The sequence below is a fragment of the Eptatretus burgeri genome, chromosome 16, assembly GCF_056783735.1.
Source record: "Eptatretus burgeri isolate ZD-2024b chromosome 16, Ebu_testis_v1, whole genome shotgun sequence".
NCBI lineage: Eukaryota > Metazoa > Chordata > Myxini > Myxiniformes > Myxinidae > Eptatretus > Eptatretus burgeri.
In genome coordinates, this window is record NC_140976.1 from 9393949 (window position 1) to 9406350 (window position 12402).

At 48.6% G+C, this 12402-nt stretch overlaps 1 protein-coding gene across 7 annotated transcripts in view; it reads left to right on the forward strand.

The window, feature by feature from the left end:
• LOC147010464 (uncharacterized) overlaps positions 1-12402 on the forward strand; it is a 95568-nt gene that overhangs the window by 8758 nt on the left and 74408 nt on the right. For 4 of the 7 annotated variants that reach the window (XM_085859577.1, XM_085859580.1, XM_085859579.1 and 1 more), the window contains 2 exons: positions 4395-4671; positions 5047-5164. The exons of 1 other annotated variant lie outside the window; for it this stretch is intronic. The gene's annotated coding sequence lies outside the window, so the exon portion shown is untranslated. The remainder of the gene's footprint in view (positions 1-4394; positions 4672-5046; positions 5165-12402) is intronic. 2 more of the 7 variants (XM_085859578.1, XM_085859581.1) reach the window with 1 other exon arrangement.

Below are 12402 nucleotides of genomic sequence, written 5' to 3' on the forward strand. Positions count from 1 at the left end.
TGGTTAGCCCAATAGCACCTGCGTAGTCCCACGGAGCTCGATTTTTCATTTTCGTCCCAAGCTCAAGGTCACAAGGTCACGAAGTTAGAAAATTGCGAATTTTGACGTAAAAATCCATCTACTCTGAGGGGGTTTGTCGAATCTGGCAGGGGTTTTGGTATTTGGTTAGCCCAATGGCACCTGCATAGCACCTGCAGTTCATCTAAATATGTCAACCACTGTAGTTATTTTCTTGTATCAATATCATCTATACGATTGATAACCATATCTTGCGACGATGGTTTTTCAGTTTCAGCATTTCATAAGTCTTCAGTTGCTATTCCAGCAGCGACAAAATCTCGATAACATTCAGCATTTTCGCTCATGAAATCACCCAATCGTCTTCGTAAAGAAATATCATTTAAAGTTGTCACACCAAGTGGGATGGGATGATCTTCCCAGTGTGTACCCCGGTCAGAATAGGTACACCGTATCCCTGCGTGTCGTAAAAGGCGACTAAAAGGGTTGTTGTCAGGAAGGGCATCCGGCCATAAAAACCGCCTCAAAAGGAAACCATGATGAGTACAACTGATGGGCAGGGTACAGCCCGAAGTACCCCGTGGGGGTCCTCACCCCCTCTCGTTAAAACTCAAGGTGGGGAACCCGATCGAAGCAAGGGAGGAAATTTTTCCATTTATGATGACCAATCGTCTGATGCCCCACGTGGAGATCGGCTTTTGAGGTTTGGTACATGGAATGTAGGGACAATGACAGGGAGATCTGGAGAAGTGGTTGAAACATTGGTCAGAAGAAGAGTGGACATATGTTGTGTGCAGGAGACATGGTGGAAGGGAAGTGGTGTGAGAATGGTGAAGGGAAGGCAGGGGCAGAAGTACAAGTTTATGTGGCAAGGGTGCCCGGAAGGCGTGCATGGTGTTGGTGTAATGTTTTCTGAGGAGTTTGTAGACAGTGTAGTGAGTGTGACTAGAGTGAGTGAAAGGATGATGATGGTGAGAATTGTGATCGGAAATCTCTTGGTGAACGTCATCTCGGGATATGCCCCGCAGGTCGTCGAAGCGATGAAGAGAAGAACATGTTCTGGTGTGCGATGGAGAAGTTGATGGAAAATGTGAAAGATGAGGAAGTTGTTGTGGTTGGAGGAGACTTGAATGGACATGTGGGAAGGAGTCCAGACGGTTTTGAGGGAGTCCATGGGGGTTATGGATATGGTGTGAGAAATGGAGAAGGTGAAAGGATCTTGGAGTTTGCTGATGGAGCTGATTTGTTGCTCTGTAATACTCAATTCCAGAAAGCGAATAATAAGCTTATTACATACACGTCAGGTGGGTTGACGACAACCATTGACTACCTGATGGTGCGTCAGCGAGATAGGGGAAACCTCCGGGACACAAAGGTGATCCCAGGGGAGGAGACTGTTTCGCAGCAACACCTGGTTGTCTGCGATATAAGGGTGAAAGGTGCGTGGAGAATTCGGCGGGTGAAGTACCAACCGAGGATGAAGGTGTGGAGGTTGAAAGAGGCGACAGTGAAGGAAGCATTAAGAGAGAGGCTGAGTATGGTTGAAGATGATGTGGTTGAGCTTGAAAGTGGTTGGATGTCAATGAAAGATAGTCTATTGGGAGCCGTTGGTGAGGTATGTGGATGGACAAAAGGACCACCGAGGCACTCGGAAACATGGTGGTGGGGTGATGAAGTTGGAAAGACGATTGAAGAGAAGAGGAAGAAGTTCAAGGAATGGCAAAAGGCAAAGGATACGGTGGAAGAAGAGGCTGCACATGAAAGCTATATGGGAGCCAAGAAGGCTGCAAAGAAAGAGGTTGCAAAGGCGCAGGAGGCCCATAGGAACATGTTCGGAGAACGTTTGGATTCGGAGGAGGGTAAGAGAGCGGTATTCAGGATTGCAAAGCAGATAGCGAGAGAGAGATTTGATGTGACGGGGGTGAGTTGCTTGAAGGATGAAGTGGGACAAATTGTTGTGGATTCAGATGGAATTAAAGGAAGATGGAAGAGATATATGGAAAGGCTGTTGAATGTAGAAAATGAATGGGATAGAAACATCGAGAGTAACCCAGTTTTAGGACCAGCAGAGAAGATAACTGAGAAGGAAGTTGAGGAAGCTATAAGAGCAATGAAGAGTAGAAAAGCAGGAGGGCCGACGGGAGTTGTGGGAGATATGTTGAAGGCAGCGGGAAGTTGGGGTGTGAAGAGAATGACAGAGATCTGTAATCTGGTGGTGAAAGAAGGCCGCATTCCAGTGGATTGGGAACTGAGTACCCTCGTCCCTCTGTACAAGGGGAAAGGTGACCCTCTGGACTGTGGCTCCTATAGAGCAATAAAGTTATTGGAGCATGGAATGAAGGTATTGGAAAGGGTGTTGGAGAAGAGGATAAGGAAGAAGGTAAAGATTGACGAAATGCAGTTTGAATTTATGCCAGGAAGAGGAACGACAGATGCAATTTTTATTGTAAGGCAGTTGCAGGAGAAGTACATGGAGAAGAGGAAGAAGTTGTTTTTTGGGTTTGTTGATCTGGAGAAAGCATTTGATAGGGTCCCACGCGAAGTAATGGCATGGGCATTGAGGAAGTTAGGAGTGGAGGAATGGTTGATCAGAGTAGTGATGGCCATGTACAAGAGAGCACGCACAGCTGTAAGGACGAAGGATGGGAACAGTGGTGAGTTTGAGGTGAGGGTAGGAGTGCACCAGGGGTCGGTACTAAGTCCACTTCTATTTGTAGTTGTGATGGAGGTGCTGGCTCGGAGGGTAAAGGAGGGTTTACCGTGGGAGCTGCTGTATGCAGATGATCTGGTGTTGATTGCAGAGAGTATGGATGGACTGAAGGAGAAGATGAACAAGTGGAAGGAATGTATGGAGGCAAAAGGTTTGAAGGTGAATATCAGAAAGACGAAGGTGATGGCAAGTGGTAAAGCATGTGGTGAGGTGGAAAGGACTGGGAAGTGGCCGTGTGCTGTGTGCAGGAAGGGTGTCGGAGTGAACTCCATTCAGTGTACAATGTGTGCTGAATGGGTCCATCGAAAATGTAGTGGGGTGAGAGGGTCATTAACCAGTGTAGCAGCTACATTCAAGTGTAAGGTGTGCAGAGGGAGCAGCAGATGAAGGAATTGTTGAGTTGGATCTTGGAGATGGTGTGAAGCTGGAAGGGGTGAAAACATTTTGCTATCTCGGAGACATGCTGAATGGAGAAGGTGGATCAGACTCTTCGACGGTTGCTCGAGTGAGATGTGCATGGAAGAAGTTTCGGGAACTGAGTGGCGTGCTGACAAAGAGGGGAGTGTCGTTGAAGCTGAAGGGAAAGGTGTATGCTACATGTGTGAGGAGTACGATGATTTATGGGAGTGAGACATGGGTACTGAACATGGAGCAGCAACAAAGGCTGGAAAGGGTGGAAATGCGAATGGTTCGGTGGATGTGTGGAGTATCGTTGAGAGAGAGGAAGACAAATGATGACTTGCGGAAGATGATGGGAATAGAGTCTGTGATGGAGGTTGTGAAGAGAAACAGGTTGAGATGGTTGGGTCATGTGTTGAGGAAGGATGAAAGTGACTGGGTGAGAGGAGTGTTGGAAATGAGTGTAGTCGGAAGTAGAGGACGGGGAAGACCGAGAAAAACTTGGCTCAATGTGGTGGAAGAGGAAATGTGGGCAAAGGGATTAAGAAGGGGAGATGCAGAAAACGGTAAAGTGGAGAAGATTGTCATGGGGCCCACAAGGCTAACCCCTGCTTTAGCGGGGAAAATGGCCTTTAAATGCGTGTGTGTGTGTGTGTGTGTGTGTGTGTGTGTGTGTGTGTGTGTGTGTGTGTGTGTGTGTGTGTGTGTGTGTGTGTGTGTGTGTGTGTGTGTGTGTGTGTGTGTGTGTGTGTGTGTGTGTGTGTGTGTGTGTGTGTGTGTGTGTGTGTACACCAAGTCTGTCAAGTTGATAGCACACAGAGTAAAACATACAATTCTCATCTCCAGGAACATCAATGACATTCATGCAAGCTTTTCTTGCCATAGATGAAAGCTTTGCATAATCTGTCTGACCCTTTTCAGAAAATTCCGAAACAGACACAATATCAAACACAGGTGCACCACAAACAGCTTCTTTACCATCTTGATCTACTTTTCTCGACCATCACTCGAATACGAATACACTTCAGTTGATGAGGATTGTCCTTCAGATCTTGTACTTTCACCTTCTTTGTCATCATCCGCTGTGTTCGATGCAACACTATCATTTGAATGTAAATGAATTTCACTGGAGCAGCATTGCAGTTCATTTGTTCTATTAACCATTTCTTCCTTTTCCTGAGATATCTGTGCTATAGTTTCTTTGTCTAAAGATATATCCTTTCTAGTTGCCCAACATTTTGTTTCAGATGTCATATTTCTACTGCAGATCATTGCTTCAAAAATTTCTGGATCATCGCCAGCAGCGTCATCAGTCCAGTTCTCGTTTATCTCAAGTGATGCATCATGTGGATTGATATCCTTCAACTTCTTCAATGCAGCAAATACTCTATCCTTATCAACGTACTCATCTATCTATAATTCCAGCAATGTGTGTGTGTGTGTGTGTGTCTGTCTGCGACCGCAGTTTCTCGACAACCGCCAGTCTGATCTGATTGAAACTTGCCACGAATATTGCCGGGGACCCGCGGATTTGCCTTTTCAAGGTTTGATATTAATCGGACGAGCGGTTTCCAAGTTACGGCCATTTTATTGCTTTTTTCAGTGTTGGAAAGGTGTATATATCGCAGCTGAAGTGTCGTTCCACTTTATCATGCCATTTTTTCGCAAGGATATCTCAGAATAATGATAACAGCATATTAATAATAATAATAATAATAATATAACACAATAATTGGCAGTAATAAAAAGAATAACGTGATACAATGACCAATGTCTGTCAACCAAGAACGACCTATATATTGTCTGTCAACCATTAATGACCAATAACTTCTGTCAACCAATGACAGGACACGGTGCTATGACGTCACAAATGACGTTACAAGTAATGTTTATTTTTTTTTTTGCACGATTGACGTCAGAATTCTTCTCCTTCTTCGTTTGGTATGACATCACAATCGACGCTGGGACCCGAGTATGTGCCTTTTCAAGGTTTGATATTGTTCTTCATCTTCAGCTGTTTCCCAAGTGTTTCCCAAGGTTTGAATTACTTGTTCAAATTATTAATTAATCCCAAGGTTTGAATTTTCCCGAGGGAAACATCTGTTTCCCAAGGGTTTGAAAGCTGTTTTTTCCCAAGGTTTGAATTAATTGTTGTGCTTGGTAGACATTTGTGAATACATTTACAGAGAGGAGGGCGAGAGAGGGGGGCGAGAGAGGGGGGCGAGAGAGGGGGGCGAGAGAGGGGGGCAAGAGAGGGGGGTGAGAGAGAGGGGGCGTCACAATTCAAGAGAGGGGCGAGAGAGTGTGGGCGAGAGAGTGTGGGCGAGAGAGAGGGGGCGATGCGAGGGGGGAGAGAGGGGGGCGAGAGAGAGGGGCGTAACAATTCTTCTTATTATTCGTTTGATATGACGTAACAATTGACGCTGGGGACCTGAGTATGTTTCCCAGGTGTTTCCCAAGTTATGGCCATTTATGATACGGTTGGTCCAGTCTAATGAAAAAAATGTCCCAATCCAGTCGTCGTTTACGAGAGCGAAGGAACGAAGCTGCACATACTGGCACGGACCTACGGGCACGCACCTACGGGCCCGCACTAGTACATATAATGTGATGAATGTTTCAAACTTCTTTTGAATTTTATTGGCACTATCTGTGATTCCGATGGCAACCGTGGCAAAACTTTGCATACTTCATCTATGTTGGTAGGTACATTAATAGCAGGACCATGAATGCCATGCTGTTTCCCCCTTGGCAAACCATCCATTTTCATAAAAGGTACTCTTTGGCATATGAACCTAAGTTCCAGAGCATTCAGGTCTTTCAATTCCACTGGTTGTTCTTGTGAAAAGAGATTGTTAGATTTTGCTTGTGCTGGCATCTTTCCTCTCTTCAAAGTATCATCACATGTTCTATAAATCAATTCACGATTATCATACGACTTCACTCTGAAAGCCAGCACATTATCTAACAACTCTTTAGATAGAAGCTTTTGTGTATTTGTTTTCTTTTAACTGTACCACGGACATTCTGTACATGAGACGATGACATGAACAACAAACATAATCAGCGGAATCTCTAACTATCTTCAAGAACTGTTCAATAACAGCATTATGTGATGGTATGTCAACACGCCTATTTCGTCGTCTATTTTTCATTGACGCTGCATTCTTTCGTGTCCTTTGTATTCTTTTCAATGCTGTTTCATCGATTCTGTTCTTTGTTTGACTAAGTTTGTTATTTTTCTGCGTATATTCTGGTCTTCTGATGTTTCCAGTAATCGTTAATTTCCATGATGTGCTCTATCTTTTCCATGTCTATGTTCTTTTTCATATACAGTTTCATTTTTTCTTGATTCTTTCAATTATGTATTATTAGTTTCAAGTCGCTTAGTTCTCTTTTCAGGTGTCTCCTTGTTTCTTGAATCAATCTTTGTGTGCTTGTCAGCTTCAAGTCGCTTGCTTCTCTTTTCAGGAGTCTCATTATTCCTTGATTCACTCATAGACCTCTTAACTGTTTCAACTCGCTTCGTTCTCTTTTCAGGTGTCTCATTATTCCTTGATTCACTCATAGACCTCTTAACAGTTTCAACTCGCTTCATTCTCTTTTCAGGTGTCTCATTATTTCTCAATTCCTTCATTGACCTCTTGACAGTTTCAAGTCGCTTATTCTTCGTGCTGTGGTTTTATTTTTACGCAATTCACACATTTTCAATTTCATTTCATTTCGCTTTTTTGAAGCATATTTCCTTCATCCCATTTTCTCAACTGCAGTACTATACGAATATCACAAATGCAATAATATATACAACTGCTAAGACACCTTAAATTAGTACCGGCAGCTGCACAACTTCTTTTAAATGCTATCTCAAAAGATTTTTTAAATAGTTTAAAAAAAAGAGTTTGGGATACAACACACAAATATAAGTTATCTGATGTCAGACAATAGCTTATTAGAATTGATTTGTAACAGTCACAACATTCACTGAATGAAGCACACAAAGCAATCTACAACGAGTGGTGATATTTTTTATTGTAATTATAAGTATCGAGGATTAACACGTCTTCTCTATATCTATAACTAATTAGTGTATATAATACTTCTGCCAAATAGCAGCTTCTGGATTGTATCTGTATTTCACCAATTAGTAAATGCAGAAGCTATTCAATATTTTCAGCAGTTTAAAAAATATTGTTGTGGTTGACGAAATTCACAAACCACCATTCAGGTCCCTTAGGTGAGATATCTCTGTAAGTATATGTGTAGTTAGGCCCAAACCCGTTGTCTAGAGGGAATAAATGTCATTCATGCGGGCTGCGACTCTTCACGATAGCCGTTTTTCTTTTACTATCTTTATTTTGGACCAGCCGCCATTATTACCACCACCAACCACGTCTCAACAGCCATCACACAACAACCACCAACCACAACACGGCCATCACAACAACAACCACCAACCACAACGCCGCTTCACCACAACCGCCACGACCTTTACCGTCACAACTCGCCACCATCGCATAACCGTCATCTCGCGCCACTCGTGGGCACCGATGCTGGACTCGTGCGGGGCGCGCACCGAGCAGCGTGTTCAAAAACATCACGGACTTTCCGCAGAAAAACGGATCAAAAACGACTCATGCCCACTTTTGTTCCGTCCAATCGGTGAGCGAGGGGCGATTTGGCCCCGCCTCCAGGGCGTTGGAGGGCGGTCGCTATATGCAAATTCATGGATCAAAAAGCATTCACGCCCACTTTTCCTCGGGCCAATGGGGAGCCAGGTGAAGGGTCGGAGGCAAAGGGTCAAGGGTGAAAGAGCAAAGCCACGGGGCTTATAAAAACGACTGCGTTCGTCAGAAGAGGGCAGTTCGCAGTTGGGAGTTCGCGGAGTCGGAGTGAAGAGGACGGAGCTGTGGAGAGGCGGCGGCGGCGAAGGCGGTTGAGGGGGTGCTCGCGTCGGATTCGGGGAACTGCGGAGGGAGAGGCCGGCGGCGCGAGCGAGGTCGTGGTGGAGACGCTCGTCGCGGGACCCGAGATTTTGTGAAATCCTCCTTTCCCCGAGCATCAGCAACCCCCTCCTGTTTCCCCTTGCGCTGAGATAGTGCGACAAAAGGGGGCCCCCTTCCCACCCCCTACCAGACACTGTCCGCGAGGCCCGCGGAGTTGAGGCACCACCGCCACTTCGCGTCTCATCATCAGACGGGTAGGCCCGACACGGTCTCGGCCCCAGGCCCGCCTACCCCCCTCATCCTGGAGGGTGGTTCTCTTTTCTTTTGCTTTGGGAATATGTGTTGTCGGCGCCGTCTGTGAAGTAAAATTGTTTAAGTGTTGCCGAGTGCCCGGTAGTCGGATAGATCTGCATTGTTGCATTTGCTTTTTGTCTTCTTCTTTTACATGTGCTTTTGGTGGAATTGTATATGTGTGCTTTCCGTTCATCGCGAAATAAATGTGCTTATTGTTGAACTGTTTTCCCGCTTCGCTTCGTCATTTCTTTCATTGAATCCCCATCTTGCTTCACGTAAAGGGTTGGTCGTGGGCTAAGACGCCCGATAATTAATCGAACCGTCGAGGCCGACGAATAACACCGCTCGGTTATCCCGATAGTACGGAACGGGTCGCTTAAGTGGCCCGTGTCCGAAGTCGACCTGCGGCGAGGTGCGATCGCCCGGTCTACCCTCCGTGTGGGTACTTAGGTAGGTCGAATTTGGCGAGCAACCCTATCCCACGCGGGGGCCGATTGGCACGATCGCGGTGAGACCGAAAGGTCCACCCGTGACTGGTTCCCGGCGTTAGTCCGAGAGGGTCACGACTGGATTGTCCGTCCGGTGGGCGACGTGCCGCGATTCGAGTTACGTGGCCGTCAGCACGCCGGCGGGCGCGAATCCGCAACACTGGTGTCAGGAGTGGGATATAAACTCATCGCCCTCCTCGCAGCACTGGTAACGGAGAACGGGAAAACGGGCTGTCCTGTCTCCAATTAAATTCACGGGAATCGGTCCAGGGGTGAGAGGAGCGACCCCCGATTCCCTCCAAATTACGAGCGAGCTAAATTAACCCTTCACGAGAAATAAGATGGCGTCTCAAGGCGAGCGGGAGCCGGGGGTATTAGAAATGGATGTAGAATGTGTAGGATCCATGGCTCAGGATGAAATCCCCGTGCAGGAAATGTTGGTTGTACAGGAAAACGAACTCGCCCAACTGAACCCAGAGCCCGAAATAGGTGCGGCAGCGGCCGCGGTGTATGACACCTCCCCTCCCCCTCTCCACCAAAACCCCCCGACCCTTGCCGAAACGGCTCACCCAAGCGCACCCGACATGGCCCAGCTATGCGCCATGCTGGCGGCAATGACAGCAAGGATGGATGCGAATACACAAAAAATGGATGAAATAAAAAGCATGAACGAAAAGATGGATACAAATACAAATGAAATGAAAAACGAAATGAAAAACGAAATGAAAGGCATGAACGAAAAGATGGATACAAATACAAATGAAATGAAAAACGAAATGAACAAGCAAATAAACGGAATGGAAGCAAACATGAAGGAGGAAATGAAAGAGCTACGGGGTGAGACGCAGAACATGGGAATGAGCCTAAAAGGAAGCTTGGAAGAACTAAAAAACGAAATGAAAAAGGAAGTCGACACGATACGAGCGGAGGTGACCGGGTTAAAAGAGAAAGTAAAAGGAGTGGGAGTCGCAATGGAAGAAAGTAAACAAGAGAGGGTAAACGAAATAAAGACGGTGGTGGGAAAAATAGACAAAGTAGGAAAAGGATTGGGAGAAGTAAAACAGGGACAAGACCAAATAAAGGAGGAAATAGGGAGGAACACGACGGCGATAGAGGAATTAAAAAGAGAACAAGGGAAAATAAAGGAGGGATTGGGAGCCGTGAAGGAGGACTGTGAGAAAAGACATCGGGAAATGACAGACAAAGTTGAAAACCTGCGAAAGGAGGTAAAAGCGGAGACACGGAAAGGATTAAAAAAGGTGGCGGAGGAATGTAGAAAGAGACATGAGGAGGTAATTAATGAAATGGAGCGGAAAGCCGGAGAAAAGACAGAGGAACTGGGGGAGCAGATAGGAAAAAACCGGGGCGAGACAGAAGAGCAGTTTAGGACAACGAGGGAGGAAATATCCAAGACAAATAAGATGGTGACACAGGTACAAGGGGAGGTGGAGCAAATAAGAGAAAAAGTCGGGGAACTGTCGTTAGGAACGATAGGGGAGGAAATAAATGGGGTAATAAAGGGGAAAATGGAGGAAATGGAGAAGAGACTGACGGATAGGGTGGAGGCCCGGTGTGAGAAGCAGGGTGGCCTCCTTCGGGAACAGGGGGAGAGGATATACTCCCTCGAGGCGGATCGTGCCCAGGTGGGGCCGGTGTCACAAGGCGGAGGAGGAGGCTTGCCCGATGCGGGGGTGAGCATGCCAAGCTTGGGGAGGGTAGAGGCCGCGGGGTCTTTTGGCCTAATGGGGGTACCCAGAATGACTGTTCCGGGGGGTGTGCAGAGTGCGAGTCCAATGGCTTGGGAGAGTAAGCGGGACGACGCGGGGCACGGACAGACGCGGACAAGGGTGGTGGAGCCCCCGGGCAAATGGCTCGGACCCTGCGGGAGTGAGGCACCGTTGGGACTGGGGAGGTACACTCCTCCCGGGGTCCCTGGGGAACGGGAGGAGACCTCGAAAGGACCAAGGGTGCCGCTACCCCCGTACGATGGCAAGACGGACTTGAGGGCATACATGGCCCAGTTCCAGTGTGTTGCCAGAGGCAATGGCTGGAACGAGGTGCAGGGTGTGGCACAACTCACAGCGGCCCTGCGTGGCGTGGCTTTGGAAGTCCTGACCACAGTACCCAGTGAGGGGGCGACCCTGGAGGATCTCCATTCGGCCCTAAAAAACCGATTTGGCATGGACCAGCAGAGCGAGCTTGTTAAAGCTCAGCTAAACGGGCGCAAACGACGTCCCCAGGAATCACTGGGAGAATTGGCACATGACATTCGCCGCTTGGTGGGGATCGCGCACACCAACATGCCACCGGAGTACCGGGAGGAGATTGCCCTGGACCATTTCCTTCGAGCAATAGGGGGCACCGATGTCGGAGCATTGCTCACCGTATGGCGCCCGGACAACCTCCAGAAGGCGGCTGATACTGCTGCCTGCTGGGAGGCAGCCAGAACGCCATTGGGAGGGGCTGGGCGCCACGCGGTGGCAGTCCGACAGGTGGACCCCGTGAACGACATCGCGCTGGGAGCCGGGGCAACCCTGGGCGACCAAGCGTGAATGGAAAGGATGGTGCAGGGCATGTTCGACCGCCGGTTCGGGAGACCTGGGGAGAGGCGGTCGGGCCCGGGAAGGGCGGGAGATGGGCCATCGGGGGGTACCCCAATTCGGAATGGAGGGGGGTATAATTCGGCGTACTGGAGGCAAACACCTTACCAGAAGAGGTGTTATAATTGTGGCGCAGGGGACCACCTGCAGCGGAGGTGCAACGCCCCGCGCAGGGAAAGACCCCGCGAAGAGAAGAGCCACGGCCCCCTAGGCCACCAACTCCGCCCCGGTCAATAGGGATAGCCAGGCCCAACCATCACCCCCCACCAGTCCCCGGGAAACTAAGAAGTGCCGAACATGTAGGGCCGTGTTCGGCAGACTCAGACGGAAAAGAGCCCTCAGAACTGCGACAGGTCATCAGTTGTGGCCAAATTGGCAAAGGTAGCTTAACAATTCGGTGCAAGATTGCCGGCGTAGGGGTAGACGCCGTTGTGGACACAGGAGCAAGCGCCACGATCATCAGCCCTGTGGTCCTTGATTCGAGTGTAGACGGTTGGGATGAGATCCACCGTCTGCAAAACCATAGTTTGCAGCTAGCTACCGGGGCAACGGCCCCTATCATAGGACGTGGTTTCGTGTCGTTTAAATTGGGCACCGTGAAAACCAAGATAGAGGTTTGGGTGGCAGAGGTGTACGACCCATGTCTAATAGGGTTGGATGTGCTGACGGCCGGTGGTTGTAAGATCGACTTGGGCCGGGGGGTCATGCAGTTGGGTGGTGAGGAGTTGCCGTTAGGGGGCGTGAGCACGGATGAGAGGGTGGAGCTGGAGGCTCCTGACTCCGTGGTCATTCCCCCGGGTGCCGAGGCGGTGGTCCCGGCCCGGTGGCGAGCACCCCCAACGTGGCAGGGCCCCTGCGGCCTGGCGGAACTACCGGCAGGGCCGTCAACCCCGGGCTTAGTCGTGGGCCGCACCCTGGTAAGTACCGACGGGCCAATAGCGCCCGTGCGG